This window comes from Oncorhynchus clarkii, chromosome 16 (assembly GCF_045791955.1).
Source record: "Oncorhynchus clarkii lewisi isolate Uvic-CL-2024 chromosome 16, UVic_Ocla_1.0, whole genome shotgun sequence".
NCBI lineage: Eukaryota > Metazoa > Chordata > Actinopteri > Salmoniformes > Salmonidae > Oncorhynchus > Oncorhynchus clarkii.
In genome coordinates, this window is record NC_092162.1 from 75,999,102 (window position 1) to 76,019,502 (window position 20,401).

At 42.0% G+C, this 20,401-nt stretch overlaps 1 protein-coding gene across 2 annotated transcripts in view; it reads right to left on the reverse strand.

Annotated features, from left to right (window-relative positions):
• Nucleotides 1–20,401, reverse strand: part of LOC139369023 (monocarboxylate transporter 1-like) — a 53,029-nt gene that overhangs the window by 7,156 nt on the left and 25,472 nt on the right. The gene's annotated exons all lie outside the window — the stretch shown is intronic.

The following is a 20,401-nucleotide window of genomic DNA, read 5'->3' on the forward strand; positions in this document are numbered from 1 at the left end:
ACATACTATGCTGTTTTACTTAGACAATTGTCCATTGTTATATGCTAGTGTTTCTTTTGCTGATGCAGGCTCGTCTTGTGTGACTCAGTCATAAGTCTGGGTGTACAGTTAAAAGCCGGGTGCGACCACAGTATGTGACATCCCATTTGTACTATCTGCAGGAACTCATGTGTGGAAACTTGCAGGAAGGGACAGAGAATTGTGGCAACGTCAGCTATCTTAATCTGCACAGACAAGCTAATCACCTTTTATATATTATTATGCCCCCCCCCCCTTTTGCATCTGCTAACTGCCACATAGACAAAGAGGTCTGACTTTTCTATAAAAGCTGAGCCAACTGTTCTTTGGGCTCTTAACTCTGCACCATTGAGTGGATTGTTAATCGCTTCATTTTTGCAAATCTTATAATAAAGTTGTTGTTTGAAGAATCTACAGTATCTCTTCTTCTGGTTAGAATTTCCACAAAAGGGTTTAATAGCACAAGCCGGGAGCCAACAGTGAGTTGCAGTGGATGGAGGACAAGTGTCTGGATTAGGATTAGGATGCGCCGCTTCCTGTGTTAGGTAGGGTCATACTCTACGGATGTTCCACTTCCTGTGCGAGGTAGGGTCGTACTCGACGGATGTTCCTCTTCCTGTGTGAGGTAGGGTCGTACTCTACGGATGTTCCTCTTCCTGTGTGAGGTAGGGTCGTACTCTACGGATGTTATAGAGCATGAACCTGCAGGAGCGGGTCACCGCTTTAATGTTTGCACAGAACAACAGGGTGTTGTCCAGGGTCACGCCAAGGTTCTTTGCACTCTGGGAGGGCAACACTGGAGTTGTCAATCGTGATGGAGAGATCACATCTACACTGCTCAAAACAATTAAGGGAACACTAAAATAACACATCCTACATCTGAATGACTGAAATATCCTTATTAAATACTTTTTTCTTTACATAGTTGAATGTGCTGACAACAAAATGACACAAAAATCTATCAACCCATGGAGGTCTGGATTTGGAGTCACACTCAAAATTAAAGTGGAAAACCACACTACAGGCGGATCCAACTTTGATGTAATGTCCTTAAAACCTGTTGCGACGAGCAAACCCGTATCCGGGAGCGTAATTATAGCCTCAAGCTCATTAGCATAACGCAACGTTAACTATTCATGAAAATCGCAAATGAAATGAAATAAATATATTAGTTCACAAGCTTAGCCTTTTGTTAACAACACTCATCTCATATTTTCAAAAAATGCTTTTCAACAATAGCTACACAAGCATTTGTGTAAGAGTATTGATTGCTAGCATAGCATTAAGCCTAGCATTCAGCAGGCAACATTTTCACAAAAACAAGAAAAGCATTCAAATAAAATAATTTACCTTTGAAGAACTTTGGATGTTTTCAATGAGGAGACTGTTAGATAGCAAATGTTCAGTTTTTCCAAAAATATTATTTGTGTAGGAGAAATTGCTCCATTTTGTTCATCACGTTTGGCTGAGAAAACCCCCCGAAACCCCCCCGTCATCTTGGTTTCGCTTGTAGCATCAGTTCTGTGGCACTCACAGATAATATCTTTGCAGTTTTGGAAACGTCAGAGTGTTTTCTTTCCAAAGCTGTCAATTATATGCATAGTCGAGCATCTTTGTGACAAAATATCTTGTTTAAAACGGGAACGTTTTTCATCCAAAAATTAAATACTGCCCCCAGAGTTTCAAGAGGTTAAAACAAGTCAAAATGAGGCTCAGTGTGTGTGGCCTCCACGTGCCTATATGACCTCCCTACAACGCCTGGGCATGCTCCTGATGAGGTGGCGGATGGTCTCCTGAGGGATCTCCTCTGTCGTGGAAATTTCCTCTATTTACCAAATCATGAGAGCAAACCACACACCAGTCAGTTATGCTTAATCTTACACCTTTAATAATAATTAAGCTTTTGCAATAGCATTTTTTACTTTCAACAGTTCAGTATCTCTAATGAAAAGTTGAGAGTTCCAACATAATGGCAAATGGGATCCTTTATAGCAAAGAGCCACCCCCCCTAGACGACATGACAAACCACAGGTCTTAGGAACTTACACAAAGAAAGACTTTACTTCAGAGAGGAGTATCCCCTAGCCAGACAGAGTTGGCTATAAATTATCGTTCAGTTTGGTCTCCTAAAGGAAGCTCTTATTTCATCCTTGGTACAAAAATGGTACCAAGACATTACCCCCACCCTATGATATATATCAAATTGTCATTTAGATACAACCAATTCTAAATACAACCAATCCTGGACAAGCTCACGGAGAGGAGAGTGAGGCTATAGGTTAAGATAGGAGCAACAAAAGAGGGAGCATAGAATGATTCCAGACACTGCCATCCTCCTCTCCCCGATGGGAAAAGTAGGGAGTGACTGGCAAACAGACACAGTGGAGCAAAAGATGTTTACACATGATGACACCTTGACCTCTCCCCGGCCCAAACAACTTAGTCTTGACATAGAACAGATACTGAAACCCCGCCACAGTATTATACAAAAATAACATTCTGATGAGAAGTAACTTACAAACATATGATGAATATAAAACATCTTACCTATGTTACCACCTAATTCTGATTATTCCCCAACACCTCCCAGACCTGGACTAAAGCATCTGCCAACTCCTGGACAGTCTGTTGTGCAACGTGGCGTTGGTGGATGGAGCGAGACATGATGTCCCAGATGTGCTCAATTGGATTCAGGTCTGGGGAACGGGCGGGCCAGTCCATAGCATCAATGCCTTCCTCTTGCAGGAACTGCTGACACACTCCAGCCACATGAGGTCTAGCATTGTCTTGCATTAAGAGGAATCCAGGGCCAACCGCACCAGCATATGGTCTCACAAGGGGTCTGAGGATCTCATCGCGGTACCTAATGGCAGTCAGGCTACCTCTGGCGAGCACATGGAGGGCTGTGCGGCCCCCCAAAGAAATGCCACCCCACACCATGACTGACCCACCGCCAAACCGGTCATGCTGGAGGATGTTGCAGGCAGCAGAACATTCTCCACGGTGTCTCCAGACTCTGTCACGTCTGTGACATGTGCTCAGTGTGAACCTCCTTTCATCTGTGAAGAGCACAGGGCGCCAGTGGCGAATTTGCCAATCTTGGTGTTCTCTGGCAAATGCCAAACGTCCTGCATGGTGTTGGGCTGTAAGCACAACCCCCACCTGTGGACGTCGGGCCCTCATACCACCCTCATGGAGTCTGTTTCTGACCGTTTGAGCAGACACATGCACATTTGTGGCCTGCTGGAGGTCATTTTGCAGGGCTCTGGCAGTGCTCCTCCTGCTCTTCCTTGCACAAAGGCGGAGGTAGCGGTCCTGCTGCTGGGTTGTTGCCCTTCTATGGCCTCCTCCACGTCTCCTGATGTACTGGCCCGTCTCCTGGTAGCGCCTCCATGCTCTGGACACTACGCTGACAGACACAGCAAACCTTCTTGCCACAGCTCACATTGATGTGTCATCCAGGATGAGCTGCACTACCTGAGCCACTTGTGTGGGTTGTAGACTCCGTCTCATGCTACCACTAGAGTGAACGCACCAGACCAAAACATCAGCCAGGAAGCATAGGAACTGAGAAGTGGTCTGTGGTCCCCACCTGCAGAACCACTCCTTTATTGGGGGTGTCTTGCTAAATGCCTATAATTTCCACCTGTTGTCTATTCCATTTGCACAACAGCATGTGAAATGTATTGTCAATTAGTGTTGCTTCCTAAGTGTAAAGTTTGATTTCACAGAAGTGTGATTGACTTGGAGTTACATTGTGTTGTTTAAGTGTTCCCTTTATTTTTTTGAGCAGTGTATGTATTATTGCCATCGAAATGTTAGCATATAATTAAGGGATTAGAAATCCAGGGCTGAAAGACAAAACGGTGTCATTGTTGATGATTCATGTTTTATAACCACAATTACAATCCCTCCACAGCCTCAGAGGATCTAGATACTTTTTCTATTTTGGATTAAAAACAAATTATGATCAATATTACGTATTGGATCACAAAAAAAAATGCAATGTGTACTTGTAGTCTACCAATGGAATGGCAAGCCAGACAAAATTAAAAGGGCATTGCCCTAACTCTCCCTTGGTCTTTAGGGCAAATCTGGTCTGTGATAGGAGGGGGGGTTTTCACACCTAGCTCGGCTATTAGACTATTCTTTAGTAAAGGTTGAATAGTCTATTGTTCAGCTATTAGCCCCACTCCCCACCTTGCAACAACTGGATGTCTTTTTGTCGAGAGCAAAACTTTATTTTTCAATCAAAAATAATTGTTCTGAAAGCAAAAACGAGGCTTCAAAGTAAAACAATAAATACAAAATCTAATATTTTGTGATAGAGCGCAAAACGTTATGCATTTTATTCCCCAAAAATATTTAGAGAACAGAAAATGTTTTTGAAAACAAAACTCCAATTTAATTTCAGTATCAACCACCCTCCATTTTGTCAATTTTTTGAGTGTCAGTTTGGCTACAACCAATACTGTTCAGCCTTTCTTTCCGACACAAAGGAAGTCATAGCAGACAACTACAAAGAAGGACTGTGTGATGATGGCATCTCAGGTAAGCAGCACTGGGCGTTCTTCCGTCCAACTTTTAGCTGGTAGTTAAGCTCCTACGATTCAGTGTCAGCTCATAACATAACTATATTACATACATACCGTAGAATGATAAATCATGCAATTATTATTCTCAAGCTAACCAAAAGCATTTTACTACAAACACCTGTACTCACCATATTCAGTTGATTTAATCTAACTTTCTTTTATGGCAACTCGTAAGCAGGCCATGTCCTATGTGTTTCATAGTCGATATATAATCATCTTTCATTACAGTGTAAGGGTTAGCTTGGTTTACAGAGTGATGAAAGAACACAATATGTCTGTCAGGGAATGCTATTCTGATATGTCAGATGAAGGGTTAGACCAGAAAGTCAGAGCCATTAAGGTGAGGATGCACCATGAGGGCTTTAAGATGGTCAAAGGAAGTCTCAGAACAATGGGCCATCGTGTACAATGGCGAAGAGTTAGGGAGTCTTCGTAGCATTTAGATGGTGCCCCATGCGGGCTTTAAGATGGGCCATCGTGTACAATGGCGAAGAGTTAGGGAGTCTTCGTAGCGTTTAGATGGTGCAGGTATCATTGCCAGAATGATCCAGCTTCGTTGCATTGCTCGGCAAAGATACTATATTCCTGCTCCCATGTCCCTCGTCCACATTGATACAAAATCAGAAATGGATAAAAAGGTACTAAGATGTACAATGTTCCATCAAACAGAAGTTATTTTAACTGTTTTATTCCTAGACAGATGTTCAATAATGTATGAAATTGGAGTTGTTCTTCATCAACTGGTGATACATAAATAATGAAGCAGGTTAATAATTTATTTTAATTCCAGTGCTTTTTTTTCAAGATACAACAACAGGTAAGTATATTATTTTGTATACATATTGCCCCTTTTTCCTCCCCCTTTTCCTCCAAACTTAACAATGGTCATTATGGCCAAACAGTTCCATTTGTGTTTCATCAGACCAGAGGACATTTCTCCAAAAAGTACAATCTTTGTCCCCATGTGCAGTTGCAAACCGTATTCTGGCTTTTTAATGGCGGTTTTGGAGCAGTGGCTTCTTCCTTGCTGAGCGGCCTTTCAGGTTATGTCAATATAGGACTCGTTTTACTGTGGATATAGATACTTTTGGACCGGTTTCCTCCAGCATCTTCACAAGGTCCTTTAGTGTTGTTCTGGGATTGATTTGCACTTTTCGCACCAAAGTACGTTCATCTCCAGGAGACAGAACGCATCTCCTGACGGCTGTGTGGTCCCATGGTGTTTATACTTGCGTACTACTGTTTGTACAGATGAACATGGTACCTTCAGGCATTTGGAAATTGCTCCCAAGGATGAACCAGACTTGTGAAGGTCTACAATTTTTTTCAGGGGTCTTGGCGGATTTATTTTTATTTTCCCATGATGTCAAGCAAAGAGGCACAGAGTTTGAAGGTAGGCCTTGAAATACATCCACAGGTACACCTCCAATTGACTCAAATGATTTCAATTAGCCTATCAGAAGCTCCTAAAGCCATGACATCATTTTCTGGAATTTTACAAGCTGTTTAAAGGCACAGTCAACTTAGTGTATGTAAACTTCTGACCCACTGGAATTGTGATACATTGAATATTAAGTGAAATAATGTCTGTAAACAATTGTTGGAAAAAAATTGCTTGTGTCACGCACAAAGTACATGTCCTGCGGACGACACAACAGTGGTAGGCTTGATTACCAACAACGAGTACATACTGTACTCTATATCATCGACTGTATCCTTATGTAATACATGTATCACTAGCCACTTTAAACTATGCCACTTTGTTTACATACTCATCTCATTTGTACATACTGTACTCGATACCATCTACTGTATCTTGCCTATGCTGCTCTGTACCATCACTCATTCATATATCCTTATGTACATATTCTTTATCCCCTTACACTGTGTACAAGACAGTAGTTTTGGAATTGTTAGTTAGATTACTTGTTGGTTATTACTGCATTGTCGGAACTAGAAGCACAAGCATTTCGCTACACTCGCATTAACATCTGCTAACCATGTGTATGTGACAAATAAAATTTGATTTGATTTGATTTGATTTAACCGACTTGCCAAAGCGATAGTTCAACAAGAAATTTGTGGAGTGGTTGAAAAACGAGTTCTAAGTGTATGTAAACTTCAACTGTATGTCTAATAATGACATGGTCTTCTATTATTTGTCCGTATGTGTCTGTTTTTCAGCATAAAGTACTCTGTGGCCACTTAGTGTGGACACCAGGTGAGACCACACACACAGCCTCTCTCCTTCACGTCATCCCTCTCCCCTTTTTCCGTAAATCCTCTAGGTGATATCAACTGTGTTGGTGAACCCCTCCCCCATGTGAACTGGCTGACAGAGGGCACAGCATGATGAGGTGAGAGGTCAGGTCAACAAGAAGTATTATTAAAGCGATGCTTTACATTGAAATACAGACAGATGTAGTAGTCCCAGAGTTAATGATCCAAGGTCCTTACCTTGAGGTTTTAAGAGGTTAAGAGTAGAGGTCGACCAATTAAATCGGAATGGCCGATTAATTAGGGCCGATTTCAAGTTTTCATAACAATCGGAAATCGGTATTTTTGTGCACCGATTTGCATTTTATTTATTTTTTTACACCTTTATTTCATCTTTATTTAACTAGGCAAGTCAGTTAAGAACACATTCTTATTTTCAATGACGGCCTAGGAACGGTGGGTGGGTTAACCTCATGAAACTCTGGGGGCAGTATTTCATTTTTGGATGAAAAACGTTCCCGTTTTAAACAAGATATTTTGTCACGAAAAGATGCTTGACTATGCATATAATTGACAGCTTTGGAAAGAAAACACTGACGTTTCCAAAACTGCAAAGATATTATCTGTGAGTGCCACAGAACTGATGCTACAAGCGAAACCAAGATTAAATTTCATACAGGAAGTGAGACAGATTTGAGGCGCTGTGTACCAATGTCTCCTTATATGGCTGTGATTGCGCAAGGAGAGAGCCTACACTTTGTCGTTTCCCCAAGGTGTTTACAGCATTGTGACGTATTTGTAGGCATATCATTGGAAAATTGACCATAAGAGACTACATTTACCAGGTGTCCGCTGGGTGTCCTCCGTCAAAACTATTGCGTAATCTCCAGGTGCGCGCATTTTTCCATTTAGTTCAGAGGAGAAACCAAACTGCCACGCGTGATTTATCATTGAATAGATATGTGAAAAACACCTTGAGGATTGATTCTAAACAACGTTTGCCATGTTTCTGTCGATATTATGGAGTTAATTTGGAAAAAAGTTTGCGTTGTTATGACTGAATTTTCAGGGTTTTTTCTCAGCCAAACGTGAAGAACAAAACGGACCGATTTCTCCTACACAAATAATCTTTTTGGAAAAACTGAACATTTGCTATCTAACTGGAGAGTCTCCTCATTGAAAACATCCAAAGTTCTTCAAAGGTAAATGATTTTATTTGAATGCTTTTCTTGTTTTTGTGAAAATGTTGCACGCTGAATGCTACGCTAGGTATCAAAACTCTTACACAAATGCTTGTTTTGCTATGGTTGAAAAGCATATTTTGAACATCTGAGATGAGTGTTTTTAACAAAAGGCTAAGCTTGACGTTGCGTTATGGTAATGAGCTTGAGGCTATAAAATAGGATCCCGGATCCGGGTTTGCTCGTCGCAACTGGTTAACTGCCTCGTTCAGGGGCAGAAAGACAGATTTTCACCCTGTCAGCTCGGGGGATCCAATCTTGCAACCTTACAGTTAATTAGTCCAACGCAATAACGACCTGCCTCTCTCGTTGCACTCCACAAGGAGACTGCCTGTTACGCAAATGCAGTAAGCCAAGGTAAGTTGCTAGCTAACTTCTTACCTGGGAATATTGAAGACTCATGTTAAAAGGAACCACCAGCTTTCATATGTTTTCATGTTCTGAGCAAGGAACTGAAACGTTAGCTCTCTTACATAGCACATATTGCACGTTCTTCTCCAACACTTTGTTTTTGCATTATTTCAACCAAATTGAACATGTTTCATTATCTACTTGAGGCTAAATTGATTTTATTGATGTATTATATTAAGTTTAAAAAAAGTGTTAATTCAGTATTGTTGTAATTGTCATTATTACAAAAACATTTATTTTTATTTTATAAAATCGGCCGATTAATCGGTATCGGCTTTTTTGGTCCTCCAATAAATCGGTAACGGCGTTGAAAAATCATAACCGGTCGACCTCTAGTTAACAGGTCATTAAGAGGTTCTTACCTCTTTCCTTTCTCTTCTATACCTCACTCCCCACCTCATCTTTCTTCCTCATTTTATAATGCACACCATATGTGCATTGACGTACAGACTGAACTTGTACTTATAATATTACAATTATTATATAAATAATTGTAATATTATAAGTACCATATATATATATATATATATTGAATGTATTATGCATTTTAAACACCTGGATAATGAACTTCTTTCAATAAAGCGTTTCACATTCTCCACTGGTTGAGATTAAGTATCTCATTGAAATACTATCCTGTGTCCTCAGATTAATGCAGATGAAGGGAGTTAGATAGGCATGGGTGTATTTCTGTATATATGAATTACAAATCAGCCTTTACTTAAATCATGTTTAGTCTATTGCATAGTTACAATGTGTAATCATTGATGTCCCAGGAGCAGGAGTGGTAAACACTGTTGAAGTGTATAATTGTAATACATACATGCAGACACAGCATCATTCAAAGAATGGAATTTGATACACCTGGTATTGGATATGACTGAAAAAGAATGTCTTACTGAACTGCAGCTTAATTTGCCAAGGAAGAGTACATGATCAGTGAATATATTCAATGTACAGGCTACAATGTGGGAATCTCATGAGTGGTAAAAACTACAGTACATGTATATAGGACTTGCATCCTTAAGATTAACATTTAAGAACAGTTCAGCGAGACAACTCAAAAGGTGAAATCCATTAAAAAAAACGCCAAGATAATGGAATTCATTGCCCTTGACAATCAACCTGTTGTGGGTGATGTTGGCTTGCGCGACTTGTCGAGCTTTTAATTTCACACGTCAAATAACACAGTTCTATTATAGAATGGTGTGTTCTGAATTTGCACGTTCAAACCAAGCGCCACCACTACTATCAGAAGGACTGTCAAAGCTGTACAAATAAAGTCTGCAAACAAGCAAACACCGGCCACAAACGATGTGTTAACAAAACCACGTTGGTAATAAAGCATCATTTGTTCGACTGCAACTTCTGGGGTAGCTAGCTTCAGCTTGGTACCTAGATAGCACCAATACAACCAGCCTGAAAACAATGACCTGTAGAAACTGCAGTCATTTTCATTATTCTTAGCAATGATTTAGGAATCCTTGTGATTAAGTATTAGCTAGGTTGCCACTTGTTGTTTGCCTATTGAAATTGAACTTTGAGCTACTTAACTTCTTTGGGGTAGGGGGCAGTATTGGGTGGCTTGGATGAAAAACGGGCCCAAATTAAGCTGCCTGCTACTCAGCCGTAAAAGCTAGAATATGCATATAATTAGGAAATTTGGATAGAAAACACTGAAGTTTCTATAACTGTTTGAATGATGTCTGAGTATAACAGAATTCATATGGCAGGAAAAAAACCTGAGAAAAAAAATCCAACCAGGAAGTGGGAAATCTGAGGTTTGAAGTTTTTCCAAATCAGCCCCTATTGAAGAGACAGGGTAATATTAGTTATGTTTCACTTCCCAAGGCTTCCACTAGATGTCAACAGTATTTAGAACCTGTTTTGAGGAATCTACTCTAAAGGAGGGGCTCATAAGGGCTCTTTGAGTGAGTGGTCTGGCACGCTCACGTGAAAGGTAGCTAGCTACGTTCCACTTCATTTGTACAGACAAAGGAATTGTCCGGTTGGACCATAAAACTTCATTTAATGTTAAAAACATCCTAAAGATTGATTCCATACTTAGGTTGGCATGTTTCTACAGGCTGCAACGGAACTTTTTGAACTTTTCGTCCAACGCGACCTGAACGCGCTTTTGGATTGGTTTACCAAACACCCTAACTAAAGAAGATATTTGGACATAACTGATGGACATTATCGAACAAATCAAACATTTTATGGTGGAACTGGGATTCCTGGGAGTGCATTCTGAGGAAGATTATCAAAGGTAAGTGAATATTTAAAATGCTATTTCTGAGTAATGTCGACTACCCAATATGGCGGGTATCTTTTTGGCTGCTTTGTTGTCTAAAGGCTGTACTCAGATTATTGCATGGTTTACTTTCTCCGTAAAGTTTTTTTTAAACTTCTCCTTAATGCAACCGCTGTGTCAGATTTATCTAAAGTTCCACGTATAATAGTTGTATGTTTACGAGTATTTCTGTAAATTGATGTGGCTCTCTGCAATATCACCGCATGTTTTAGAAGTACTGAATGTAACGCGCCAATGTAAACTCCGATTTTTAGAAATATAAATATAAACTTTATCAAACAAAACATACATGTATTGTGCAACATGAAGTCCTATTAGTGTCATCTGATGAAGATCAAAGGTTAGTGATTCATTTGATCTCTTTCTCCTTTTTGTGACTCCTCTTTGGCTGGAAAAAATGGCTGTGTTTTTCTGTGGCTTGGTGGTGACCTAACAATCTTTTGTGGTGCTTTCGCTGTAAATCCTTTTTGAAATCAGACACTGTGGCTGAATTTTATCTTTAAAATGGTGTGAAATACTTGTATGCTTGAGGAATTTAAATTATGATATTTTTCGTTGTTTTGAATTTGGCGCCCTGCACTTTCACTGGCTGTCGCGGGGGGGGGGGGGGGGGGTTCCGTTAGCTTTGTTGCCCAAAGCTAACATGATAAGCAGCCAGCAAGCTTCATCTGGCTAGTGAGGCTAAACCTGACTGGGTTATGTGTTGTGAAGCTAGCCACAATAAGGGTTAGGCACAATAGTAAAATTTGTGGTTTGCCTTCAAAATAAAAGTACCTCTTTGAAAGTGATGCAGGAGGTTACAATTGGTGGAATCATGGCATATTTAGACTAGATCATATTAAACAAGGTTGGACTATGAAGCAATGAAATGGGGTATCAGTCTACTCGGTGACACCCACAGAACACAACCGTGAAGAGTTCACACAAATATTAGCGTTGTAGCTCTTATCGCGGGACTGTGACTGTGTGAAATCCCCTCCCCAGTCAGTCTATTGTCTGTATTGACATTCATATTGCACTGTACAGCTTTACCTAAGGATTGGGGATCAATGAAATGGGTAACAGTCTACCCAATTTTTTCATCCTCCTCAGTTATCAGACTCTAGGTTGACATAGGTTGACAATAAATGTGGCTCAATTCACAGTTGTTTCAGAGTCCCGCAATAAGAGCTACAACGCTAATGTTCTCTGGGTGTCACGGAGTAGACTGATACTTATGGATTGTGGATCAATGGGTAAGGCTGTACAGTGAAATAAATATGCCCCCAATGCAATTCTAAAGTACAATACATCCAGTGTGATTCTAAAGTACAATACATCCAGTGTGATTCTAAAGTACAATACATCCAGTGTGATTTCAACAGATTAACAAATGGTAGTATTTTGCACTTGAAGGTGGTAAATGACCTTTTAATGGCATCAGACCGAGGCTCTGCATCTGTCCTCGTGCTCCTAGACCTTAGTGCTGCTTTTGATACCATCGATCACCACATTCTTTTGGAGAGTTTGGAAACCCAAATTTGTCTACACGGACAAGTTCTGGCCTGGTTTAGATCTTATCTGTCGGAAAGATATCAGTTTGTCTCTGAATGTTTTGTCCTCTGACTAATCAACTGTAAATGTCGGTGTTCCTCAAGGTTCCGTTTTAGGACCACTATTGTTTTCACTATATATTTTACCTCTTGGGGATGTCATTCGAAAACATAATGTTAACTTTCACTGCTATGCGGATGACACACAGCTGTACATTTCAATGAAACACGGTGAAGCCCCAAAATTGCCCTTGCTAGAAGCATGTGTTTCAGACATAAGGAAGTGGATGACTGCAAACTTTCTACTTTTAAACTCGGACAAAACAGAGATGCTTGTTCTAGGTCCCAAGAAACAAAGAGATCTTCTGTTGAATCTGACAATTAATCTTAATGGTTGTACAGTCGTCTCAAATAAAACTGAAGGACCTCGGCGTTACTCTGGACCCTGATCTCTCTTTTGAACATATCAAGACCATTTCAAGGACAGCTTTTTTCCATCTACGTAACATTGCAAAAATCAGAAACTTTGTCCAAAAATTATGCAGAAAAATCAATCCATGCTTTTGTCACTTCTAGGTTAGACTACTGCAATGCTCTACTTTCCGGCTACCCGGATAAAGCATTAAATAAACTTCAGTTAGTGCTACGGTCACAAGACGCAGGCCTCCTAATTGTCCCTAGAATTTCTAAGCAAACAGCTGGAGGCAGGGCTTTCTCCTATAGAGCTCCATTTTTATGGAACGGTCTGCCTACCCATGTCAGAGACGCAAACTCGGTCTCAACCTTTAAGTCTACTGAAGACTCATCTCTTCAGTGGGTCATATGATTGAGTGTAGTCTGGCCCAGGAGTGGGAAGGTGAACAGAAAGGCTCTGGAGCAACAAACCGCCCTTGCTGTCTCTGCCTGGCCGGTTCCCCTCTTTCCACTGGGATTCTCTGCCTCTAACCCTATTACAGGGGCTGAGTCACTGGCTTACTGGGGCTCTCTCATACCGTCCCTGGGAGGGGTGCGTCACCTGAGTGGGTTGAGTCACTGATGTGATCATCCTGTCTGGGTTGGCACCCCCCTCTTGGATTGTGCCGTGGCGGAGATCTTTGTGGGCTATACTCGGCCTTGTCTCAGGATGGTAAGTTGATGGTTGAAGATATCCCTCTAGTGGTGTGGGGGGCTGTGCTTTGGCAAAGTGGGTGGGGTTATAGCCTTCCTGTTTGGCCCTGTCCTGGGGTGTCCTCGGATGGGGCCACAGTGTCTCCTGACCCCTCCTGTCTCAGCCTCCAGTATTTATGCTGCAGTAGTTTGTCGGGGGCTAGGGTCAGTTTGTTATATCTGGAGTACTTCTCAAATCAAAAAATCAAATCAAATTTATTTGTCACATACACATGGTTAGCAGATGTTAGTGCGAGTGTAGCGAAATGCTTGTGCTTCTAGTTCCGACAATGCAGTAATAACAAGTAATCTAACTAACAATTCCAAAACTACTGTCTTGTACACAGTGTAAGGGGATAAAGAATATGTACATAAGGATATATGAATGAGTGATGGTACAGAGCAGCATAGGCAAGATACAGTAGATGGTATCGAGTACAGTATGTACAAATGAGATGAGTATGTAAACAAAGTGGCATAGTATAGTATAAAGTGGCTAGTGATACATGTATTACATAAGGATACCGTCGATGATATAGAGTACAGTATATACGTATGCATATGAGATGAATAATGTAGGGTAAGTAACATTTATATAAGGTAGCATTGTTTAAAGTGGCTAGTGATATATTTACGTCATTTCCCATCAATTCCCATTATTAAAGTGGCTGGAGTTGAGTCAGTGTCAGTGTTAGTGGTGGCTGTTTAACAGTCTGATGGCCTTGAGATAGAAGCTGTTTTTCAGTCTCTCGGTCCCAGCTTTGATGCACCTGTACTGACCTCGCCTTCTGGATGATAGCGGGGTGAACAGGCAGTGGCTCGGGTGGTTGATGTCCTTGATGATCTTTATGGCCTTCCTGTGACATCGGGTGGTGTAGGTGTCCTGGAGGGCAGGTAGTTTGCCCCCGGTGATGCGTTGTGCAGACCTCACTACCCTCTGGAGAGCCTTACGGTTGAGGGCGGTGCAGTTGCCATACCAGGCGGTGATACAGCCCGCCAGGATGCTCTCGATTGTGCATCTGTAGAAGTTTGTGAGTGCTTTTGGTGACAAGCCGAATTTCTTCAGCCTCCTGAGGTTGAAGAGGCGCTGCTGCGCCTTCTTCACGATGCGGTCTGTGTGAGTGGACCAATTCAGTTTGTCTGTGATGTGTATGCCGAGGAACTTAAAACTTGCTACCCTCTCCACTACTGTTCCATCGATGTGGATAGGGGGGTGTTCCCTCTGCTGTTTCCTGAAGTCCACAATCATCTCCTTAGTTTTGTTGACGTTGAGTGTGAGGTTATTTTCCTGACACCACACTCCGAGGGCCCTCACCTCCTCCCTGTAGGCCGTCTCATCGTTGTTGGTAATCAAGCCTACCACTGTTGTGTCGTCCGCAAACTTGATGATTGAGTTGGAGGCGTGCGTGGCCACGCAGTCGTGGGTGAACAGGGAGTACAGGAGAGGGCTCAGAACGCACCCTTGTGGGGCCCCAGTGTTGAGGATCAGCGGGGAGGAGATGTTGTTGCCTACCCTCACCACCTGGGGGCGGCCCGTCAGGAAGTCCAGTACCCAGTTGCACAGGGCGGGGTCGAGACCCATGCCGAGCTGTAGTCGATGAACAGCATTCTCACATAGGTATTCCTCTTGTCCAGATGGGTTAGGGCAGTGTGCAGTGTGGTTGAGATTGCATCGTCTGTGGACCTATTTGGGCGGTAAGCAAATTGGAGTGGGTCTAGGGTGTCAGGTAGGGTGGAGGTGATATGGTCCTTGACTAGTCTCTCAAAGCACTTCATGATGACGGATGTGAGTGCTACGGGGCGGTAGTCGTTTAGCTCAGTTACCTTAGCTTTCTTGGGAACAGGAACAATGGTGGCCCTCTTGAAGCATGTGGGAACAGCAGACTGGTATAGGGATTGATTGAATATGTCCGTAAACACACCGGCCAGCTGGTCTGCGCATGCTCTGAGGGCGCGGCTGGGGATGCCGTCTGGGCCTGCAGCCTTGCGAGGGTTAACACGTTTAAATGTCTTACTCACCTCGGCTGCAGTGAAGGAGAGACCGCATGTTTTCGTTGCAGGCCGTGTCAGTGGCACTGCATTGTCCTCAAAGCGGGCAAAAAAGTTATTTAGTCTGCCTGGGAGCAAGACATCCTGGTCCGTGACTGGGCTGGATTTCTTCCTGTAGTCCGTGATTGACTGTAGACCCTGCCACATGCCTCTTGTGTCTGAGCCGTTGAATTGAGATTCTACTTTGTCTCTGTACTGGCGCTTAGCTTGTTTGATAGCCTTGCGGAGGGAATAGCTGCACTGTTTGTATTCGGTCATGTTACCAGACACCTTGCCCTGATTAAAAGCAGTGGTTCGCGCTTTCAGTTTCACACGAATGCTGCCATCAATCCACGGTTTCTGGTTAGGGAATGTTTTAATCGTTGCTATGGGAACGACATCTTCAACGCACGTTCTAATGAACTCGCACACCGAATCAGCGTATTCGTCAATGTTGTTATCTGACGCAATACGAAACATCTCCCAGTCCACGTGATGGAAGCAGTCTTGGAGTGTGGAGTCAGCTTGGTCGGACCAGCGTTGGACAGACCTCAGCGTGGGAGCCTCTTGTTTTAGTTTCTGTCTGTAGGCAGGGATCAACAAAATGGAGTCGTGGTCAGCTTTTCCGAAAGGGGGGCGGGGCAGGGCCTTATATGCGTCGCGGAAGTTAGAGTAACAATGGTCCAAGGTCTTTCCTCCCCTGGTTGCGCAATCGATATGCTGATAAAATTTGGGGAGTCTTGTTTTCAGATTAGCCTTGTTAAAATCCCCAGCTACAATGAATGCAGCCTCCGGATAAATTGTTTCCAGTTTGCAAAGAGTTAAATAAAGTTCGTTCAGAGCCATCGATGTGTCTGCTTGGGGGGGGATATATACGGCTGTGATTATAATCGAAGAGAATTCTCTTGGTAGATAATGCGGTCTACATTTGATTGTGAGGAATTCTAAATCAGGTGAACAGAAGGATTTGAGTTCCTGTATGTTTCTTTCATCACACCATGTCACGTTGGCCATGAGGCATACGCCCCCGCCCCTCTTCTTCCCAGAAAGATGTTTGTTTCTGTCAGCGCGATGTGTGGAGAAACCCGTTGGCTGCACCGCTTCGGATAGCGTCTCTCCAGTGAGCCATGTTTCAGTGAAGCAAAGGACGTTACAGTCTCTTCTCCTGTCCTATTCGGTGTCCTGTGTGAATTTAAGTGTGCTCCCTCTAATTCTCTCTCTCGGAGGAGGACCTGAGCCCTAGGACCATGCCCCAGGACTACCTGACATGACTCCTTGCTGTCCCCAGTCCACCTGGCCGTGCTGCTGCTCCAGTTTCAACTGTTCTGCCTTATTATTATTGGACCATGCTGGCCATTTATGAACATTTGAACATCTTGGCCATGTTCTGTTATAATCTCCACCCGGCACAGCCAGAAGATGACTGGCCACCCCACATAGCCTGGTTCCTCTCTAGGTTTCTTCCTAGGTTTTGGCCTTTCTAAGGAGTTTTTCCTAGCCACCGTGCTTCTACACCTGCATTGCTTGCTGTTTGGGGTTTTAGGCTGGGTTTCTGTACAGCACTTTGAGATATCAGCTGATGTACGAAGGGCTATATAAATACATTTGATTTGATGATTTTATATAACATTCCAACCTCATTTAGCATGATCTATTAAATTATGGCATACTTCTACTATTTGTATTCATTTGCATCACTGTCAATGGCATACTTTCATTCTGAAGGACAACCGCAAAGTCCACTATTGTGGCTAATCCTTATTATGGCTAGCTTCACATAGATGGGTCCGACAACCATTAATCAAATAAGAACAGTCTTATAAATTAGGGTTATTTTAGATGATGACACCTAGCTATATGGTTAGATAGTAGCTATAGCGAACTATACATCTACTGAAACAGATGTCGTTTTGCTATGTTTCTGGGGAAGAACATTGTTTGCATCCATCAGCTAGCCAACTTTTTAATGACCAGCACTGGAGGTACGCAAGACGACTTTATCAACATCATAGCATACGTATTGATGAATCGTTGTGACACATATATATATTTTGTACCTTTATTTAGCCAGATAGGCAAGTTGAGAACAAGTTCTCATGTACAACTGCGACCTGGCCAAGAATGAAGCAAAGCAGTGCGACACATACAAAAACAGAGTTACACATGGAATAAACAAAACAGTCAATAATACAGTTGAAGAAAATCTATATACAGTGTGTGCAAATGAGGTAAGAAAAGAGAGGCAAGGCAATAAATATGCCATGGTGGTGAAGTAATTACAATATACCAATTAGACACTGGAGTGATTGATGTGCAGAAGATGAATGTGCAAGCATATACAGTGGGGCAAAAAAGTATTTAGTCAGCCACCAATTGTGCAAGTTCTCCCACTTAAAAAGATGAGGCCTGTCATTTTCATCATAGGTACACTTCAACTATGACAGACAATGAGAAAAAAAATCCAGAAAAATCACATTGTAGGATTTTTAATGAATTTGCAAATTATGGTGGAAAATATGTATTTGGTCAATAGCAAAAGTTTCTCAATACTTTGTTATATACCCTTTGTTGGCAATGACAGAGGTCAAACGTTTTCTGTAAGTCTTCACAAGGTTCACACACACTGTTGCTGGTATTTTGGCCCATTCCTCCATGCAGATCTCCTCTAGAGCAGTGATGTTTTGGGGCTGTTGCTGGGCAACACGGACTTTCAACTCCCTCCAAGGATTTTCTATGGGTTGAGATCTGGAGACTGGCTAGGCCACTCCAGGACCTTGAAATGCTTCTTACGAAGCCACTCCTTCGTTGCCCGGGCGATGTGTTTGGGATCATTGTCATGCTGAAAGACCCAGACACGTTTCATTTTCAATGCCCTTGCTGATGGAAGGAGGTTTTCACTCAAAATCTCACAATACATGGTCCCATTCATTCTTTCCTTTACACGGATCAGTCTTCCTGGTCCCTTTGCAGATAAAAACAGCCCCAAAGCATGTTTCCACCCCCATGCTTCACAGTAAGTATAGTGTTCTTTGGATGCAACTCAGCATTCTTTGTCCTCCAAACACGACGAGTTGAGTTTTTACCAAAAAGTTATATTTTGGTTTCATCTGACCATATGACATTCTCTGGATCATCCAAATGCTCTCTAGCAAACTTCAGACGGGCCTGGACATGTACTGGCTTAAGCAGGGGGACACATCTGGCACTGCAGGATTTGAGTCCCTGGCGGCGTAGTTTGTTACGGATGTTAGGCTTTGTTACTTTGGTCCCAGCTCTCTGCAGGTCATTCACTAGGTCCCCCCGTGTGGTTCTGGGATTTTTGCTCACCGTTCTTGTGATCATTTTGACCCCACGGGGTGAGATCTTGCGTGGAGCCCCAGATCGAGAGAGATTATCAGTGGTCTTGTATGTCTTCCATTTCCTAATAATTGCTCCCACAGTTGATTTCTTCAAACCAAGCTGCTTACCTATTGCAGATTCAGTCTTCCCAGCCTGGTGCAGGTCTACAATTTTGTTTCTGGTGTCCTTTGACAGCTCTTTGGTCTTGGCCATAGTGGAGTTTGGAGTATGACTGTTTGAGGTTGTGGACAGGTGTCTTTTATACTGATAACAAGTTCAAATAGGTGCCATTAATACAGGTAAGGAGTGGAGGACAGAGGAGCCTCTTAAAGAAGTAGTTACAGGTCTGTGAGAGCCAGAAATCTTGCTTGTTTGTAGGTGACCAAATACTTATTTTCCACCATAATTTGCAAATAATTCATTAAAAATCCTACAATGTGATTTTCTGGATTTTTTTTCTCAATTTGTCTGTCATAGTTGAAGTGTACCTATGATGAAAATTACAGGTCTCCCTCATCTTTTTTTAATTTTTGTATTTTTAATTTTTAAACTGTTTATTAAGTTTTGAACATACACACACAGAGACAAGACAAAGCAAATATAAATAATATACTCAACTAGAAAAAAAAAATACAAATAAAAATACAAATAAAAAAATAGCTTTAAAGATACCATACTTTAGACAAGTTAAACACACCAGGCAGAAGGCTACAGAGGTTAAAGGGCAATCTATAGTACAGGGACAGAGCAAACACCTCACCATTGTTCCTGTAAGCAGTCAAGGGATAAGGGTGGAGAAATGCAACCCCTCACAGAGAGTCATGGCCACAGACCGACCATCCACTGGACAAAAAAAAAGTTTACAATGCTTTAAAATAAAAAAATAAAATGATTATTCATGTAGGCGTGAACAAAATGTAAAAATAACTGGGAAAAACAAGCTCACACTTCAGTCTCTGCCTGGGAAGATGAACAAGGCATCTGCGGACCACAATCAATAAGCACATGGACCTTAATGCCACCCCCCCAGCAAAAACACAGAGAGAAGCTCCTCCAACCCTTAAGTCACAGACTTATTTTAGTATTAATTGGAATGCCATCAGAGGATGGACTGTTTAAAGTAAGACCGGAATGGAGCCCAAGCCTCAAACAGTTTGGGGTTCCCACGTGAATTTAATTTAATTTTTTCTTTCTCTCATCTTTTTAAGTGGGAGAACTTGCACAATTGGTGGCTGACTAAATACTTTTTTGCCCCACTGTAAGTAATGCAGTAATATGAAATACAAGTGATAGTGTAATCAACGTGTAATAACCATTGGGGGGAAAAAAATCATGAACGTGTTAAATTATTATGTGACGTGCAGTCATATTCAGGCCCTAATTGGTCATCAAGTTTATTTGACAGGTCAAATAGTGTTCTCTTCTTTGACATGCAAAGACCCAAACGGCGTTCCACAGAAATCCTGGTTGAGAAACAATTGAACAACAAAACAGCACAGCAAGTAAGTGAAATAAATAGGTTTTGTATGTTTGACTGGTAATGGGGACATATGTAAATGCCAA